Raw genomic sequence first — 5,494 nt, 5'->3', positions numbered from 1 at the left:
CAAAGGGCCTTCAGAGCATGGACCATTCCCAGGCTGACAGCCGAGCTGAGACGCAGGGGCGTCCCCTTTCCAGCAACAGCCAGAAAGGCAGAGCTTTTCCGGCTCCTGTTTCCTCCCCCCGCGGTGGTGGAGGCTTCGGCTCAGCAGGCCTCATTGGGCTCCATCGCCTCCTCTATCTCGCAGCTCCACACCCTGGTGTCGTCCCTCACAACCTCGATGTCTGATCTACAGGGCCGAGTGGCCCTCCTCGAGACCCACCCCTCTGTTTCTCCGCCAGTGCCAGCATCCCAGCCAGTTGTTAGTCTTCCCGCAGGTATCTCCGGAGGTGCACCAATAGTGTACCCATCTCATTTGGTGTCAGCAAACATCAGAAAAGACATATTAGAGGGCAAGGACGTCAATTTGGCTTCTCTTCTGATCTCGATTCACGAGCTGGCAGAGAATAAGGCGCATACTTGGGGGGACGTATCAGTGGTCCTCAAGGCCAAGGATCCCAGACTAGACAGGAAACTCTCTATCACCGAGTTTTCCCTGGCCTTCGGCATGATGAGGGACATCATTTGCTCAGCCTCCCCTGGCAGAAGGGAGGAGCTAGATCGGTACCTCCATGTGGTAGTTGACCTGGGGTACAAGTACGGCGGGTTTTCATTCTATGACTATCACCGCTCCTTCTCCGCTAGAGCAGCTGCCAGGCTCTCCCAGTTCCAGACCCCTACGGACTGGAGCACCATGGACACCGAACTGTTTTGCCGCCACTTCGCGGGGCTACGGTCCCCTCTGTGTGCAATATGCCAGTCAGCAACACATACTGCGGCCTGGTGCGCTACCTCAGTGGCAGCCTCTCCCTTCGACGGTCCATCTACCTCGGGTACCGCTCAGGGCCTGCAAGCACCAGCTCGCCCGCCACAGACCGATAAGCTAGGGCGCCCAGTTAAGACCATGGGCGGTGCTCCGATCTGCAATAACTACAACAGCGGGTCGTGTAACTTCAGTCAGTGTAGGCTGCTCCATGTGTGCACCCAGTGCCATAGAGCTCACCCCCGGCTCATGTGTGAGGTCAAGCAGCTCAAAAGGTCCTGACTGAGCCGGCTCAATGTCGCATGGCTTAGTGTCTACCTTTCCAGTCACCCTACCCCCTCACTGTCCACCTTCCTCGCCCAGGGCTTCACAGAAGGTTTTCACACTGGACTTGTCTCTCTCCCTCACTTCACGCATGAATGCCAGAACCTACGGTCAGCAGCCACGGATGAACAAGCCATCGACCAACTGCTGCAATCTGAGCTAGATCAGGACTTTGTCATCGGCCCTTTTGAACAGCCCCCTTTCAGCACCTGGCGAGTCAAGGGCAAGTTCTCTAATAAACTCAGATTGGTTTATGATTTGTCAGCGCCTCATTCCTCCACGGTTCCCAGCCTCAATTCTCTTATTCCTCTGAGGAATTCTCCCTTAAATATGCATCAGTAGACATGGCCATCCAGGCCATTCTTAAAACAGGCACAGGTACCTGGCTTTCCAAGGCCGACATCTCAAACGCTTTTAAACTTCTTCCCATCCATCCGTTCCTCTGGTGCTGGCATGGAATCAAGTGGAGGCAGCGGTACTACTTTGCCACTAAACTCACGTTCGGGTCCAAAAGTAGTCCTTGGCTCTTCGACACCTTCGCGCAGGCTCTTGCTTGGATCTTGTTACATGTAGCCCAGTGTCAGGAAGTCATTCATTATCTGGATGACTTCCTGCTGATAGAGCCACCCGGCTCTCCTCCACGAGATCTGGGTAAGTTGAGGGTAGTCTTCAATAATCTTAATGTCCCCATCGCCGAGCACAAGGTGGAGGGTCCGTCGCAGGCTATCACCTTCCTCGGGGTCAGCCTAGACACCAACACTATGCAGGCCAGCCTTCCCCCGGATAAACTGACCCGCACCAGGACGGTCCTGAGGGACTTCACTCATGCCAGAACTTGTACCAAGAGACAACTTCAGTCCCTTCTTGGTATGCTTAATTTTGCTATGCGCATCATCCCCCAGGGGCGCTCGTTCGTGTCACGCCTGTTAGCCTTGTTATCCCACTCTCAGGACCCGGAGCAAGTACTCAGCCTGGATTCCGGGGCTATGGCAGACCTAGCCATGTGGGAGGAATTCTTATCTTCTTGGAACGGAGTGTCCCTGTTCGTCCCCTCCGTGTCCGCCCTTTCACCTCGGGTGGTGACCGACGCGGCGGCCTCCACGGGCTTTGCGGCGATCTTTGGCCACCTCTGGCTCGCAGCCCCCTGGCCTCCACAGATACTGGCTATTCCTGGCTTCACTGAGACGTCCTCCCTGTTTGAGCTATATCCCATTGTAGCCGCTGCACACACCTGGGGCCGCAGCTGGTCGGGCCAGACGGTGGTCTTTTCTACAGATAACCTGGCCACTGCGGAGATTGTTAATAAAGGCAGGTCCAGGTCTCTACAGATTATGTCCTTCCTGCGGCGACTGACCCAGCTCTCATTATTGTTTCAGTTCAACCTTCATTGTTCCTTTGTTCCCGGCAAATTTAATCAGGCGGCGGATGCTCTCTCCCGCTTTAACTTTGTTTCATTTTTTGATCAGGTACCCGGAGCCGAACCAACATCAGCAGCTATCCCGGACTGGTCTCAACTGATCTTGGATTAGCCCCACACTTGTCAGCAGCAACGCAACTCATCGATCACTCCCTCTCAGACAATACCCGCAAGGCCTATCAGTCGGCCTGGAGGGCCTTTAGTCGCTTCACATCATCTCACAATACAGAGTCCTCCCGGGTCAAACAAGTCCTTGCCTTCCTTTCCTACTGCCATTCGGACTTGGCATTATCCTTCAACACAATCCGCTTGTACTTGGCCGGGGTACAACACTTCACGTCCCTCCAGGACCCTACCAAGCCCTCCTTATTTACCTTTCACGCCGTCCGGGCTCTCATGCGCGGCATTCAGAAACGTCGGCCAGTTTCCAGCGTCAAACGGCTGCCTATCACAGGCGAAGTGTTCAGGGACATGTCAGACATTTTGGCCTCTTCACCTTTCGGTCTCCATGTCAGTGTCGTCCTGCAAGCAGCCATACATCTGGCCTTCTACGGCTTCCTGCGGCCAGGCGAGTTTACCTGCAGTAGCCCCTCGGCACGTATGCTGTGCAAGCACCATCTAGTCAGGTTCGAGGACCACTTCATCTTGCACTTAGCGGTTTCCAAGACACAGCAGCTTGGCCCAGGGACGGACATACATTTCTATAAGACCTACAACCGCTGGTGTCCGGTTACTGCCCTCTCCCGCTTGTTGACCCTTTTGGCCGATCAACCAGGGACTGGCCCACTTCTACCCTTTCACTCAAAACCTCTCAACGCAGCCCAGTTCATGGAGCATGTCAGGATACTCCTGGGCATCCTTCACCTCAATCCTGCGCACTACTCAGGACATTCGTTTCGCATCGGGGCAGCTTCAACGGCCTCCCGCCAAGGGGTCCCGGTCCATGTTATTAAAAAGTTGGGTAGATGGAAGTCCTCCTGTTTTGCACGTTACGTACCCAATCCGCAGATTGAGATGGCCCAGGCCTTTGTCAAGCTTACCCAGTAACAGTCTGTGTTCAATAAAATGCTTCCCCTACCTGAGTGTTTTGCCCCCTTATTTTGGTATACCGTACGTTAGACCAAGGCACACTTTCAGGTCCATTTCAAGTAAGCGAGTTTATGTTATCCTTGTCTGTCATCCTTATCCGTATCGGTCAGAGGGCTCTACACCATAAATAGAAAGGCCAGTATGGTGGCCTGAAATTATGGGTGGAGCCCGGTGGTATATAAGCAGCCGTTCGCCCATCCTTCCTCGTCGGTTCCAGTGCGCGATACCCGCCCACCCGCCCCTTTTATCAGGCCTTTACTCTAGCACACTCCTCATATGAGTACTCATTTCACCCATTTCATATTTATTTCATTTTAAGGTATGCCCCCTTATTTTGGTATACCGTACGTTAGACCAAGGCACACTTTCAGGTCCATTTCAAGTAAGCGAGTTTATGTTATCCTTGTCTGTCATCCTTATCCGTATCGGTCAGAGGGCTCTACACCATAAATATATATATATATATATATATATATATATATATATATATATGTATATAATTTTTATTTTATTAATTTTTTTTAACAGGGAAAAGCGCGAACGCAGTCCCCCACTACCACAAATTATGCAGTGGAGTTTCCCGCATTTGGGAAAATCGCAGGGGTCAGCCGGAGTGCAATGGCGAGCCTCGCCCTGGGTGAACCACTTTCATGATCATGGTATCTCCCCTGCCAGGTAAGTATAATCATGGTAATATTTGATAATATCTGATGAGGCTGCACTGATAAGACAGCACTGATATGCTGTGCTGATGGGCACTGATGGGGCTGCACTAATGGGCACTAATGAGGGGACACTGATGGACACTGATGGGGCTGCACTGATGAGGCACTGATGAAGTTGCACTGATGAGGCACTGATGAAGCTGCACTGATGAAGCTGCACTGATGGGCACTGATATGTTTATTTTAAAATTGTTAAAGTTGTTGTTAATATTTATTTTTGTAACCTAATTCTGCATAAAACATTTAACAGTGTCATTTCATGAGAAAATTTACATGAGTGTGTTTAGGGGAAGAATTAAAGGCAGGGCAGGACAGGGCGGAGCAACTGGTGTTGAGTAACTCTTAAGGCCTGGCTAGCAGCTTGGGAATTGATATTTTGAGTCCTGATTTAACCTATCCCGTACTTCTCCTTTAATGCTATCTGATCATACCAATCCTTCCTCTAGTCCTAAAAATGACCCTCCCTGTAACCCAAAGACAAACCCTTATATTAACTATCCCTTCCAACACAAACTCTCTATGTGTCCCTATCACTAACCTTGTCTGTAACCCCGACACTAACCCTCCCATTAATTATTACTTCTTTTAACGAGCGAATGGGCTTTTTAAGCATACATATCCTTTCATTTTACTGGTAAATTTGATCTTGTCTGTAGTTCCCCTTCAAACGATATGACATCTATAGGATTACTGATGAAACACAAATCATACTCAGCCACTGGAATCAGCATTTTCAGATTTGTTCAAACCTGGAAACTTGTGAACAGGAACATTGTGCTGCATTAATTGGTGCTATGTGCACAGAAGGGGGATTTCAAAGCGAGATGGGTGATGACATGCAAAAAAATTCAATAAGGACTTGTGAAATACTAAATTAGCCTATTTTAGCAGATGCTAACTTTTTTTCTTTGAGCATTTCATAGCTAATACCTTTCGCAAAGTTTCTCAGAAAAGTGTAATTTCTTTCCATAATGCCATTTCACTGGGGGGAGAAAATAGAAAACTTAGCATTTTAGCTGCAGTATGTCAAAAATGATTTAAAGAAAAATTCAAACTTCAACGATGTTGTTTTGAAACTATACAAAAGTGGAAAAACAATCACAATGGCCTGTCTGGAGCCCGTCTCTGGTCAAATGCAGTT

At 49.9% G+C, this 5,494-nt stretch overlaps 1 non-coding gene across 1 annotated transcript; it reads right to left on the bottom strand.

The window, feature by feature from the left end:
* Nucleotides 1-4,153: 4,153 nt before the first annotated feature.
* Nucleotides 4,154-4,311, bottom strand: LOC143937527 (U1 spliceosomal RNA). The gene has a single exon (XR_013263664.1). It is a non-coding gene; the product is annotated as a U1 spliceosomal RNA (small nuclear RNA).
* Between the last annotated feature and the right edge of the window lie 1,183 nt (nt 4,312-5,494).

The sequence above is a fragment of the Lithobates pipiens genome, unplaced genomic scaffold (assembly GCF_037356315.1).
Source record: "Lithobates pipiens isolate NorthernLeopardFrog02 unplaced genomic scaffold, aLitPip1_a1.2 Scaffold_28, whole genome shotgun sequence".
In the NCBI taxonomy this organism is placed as follows: Eukaryota; Metazoa; Chordata; class Amphibia; order Anura; family Ranidae; genus Lithobates; species Lithobates pipiens.
This window is presented reverse-complemented; position numbering and strand designations above follow the sequence as displayed.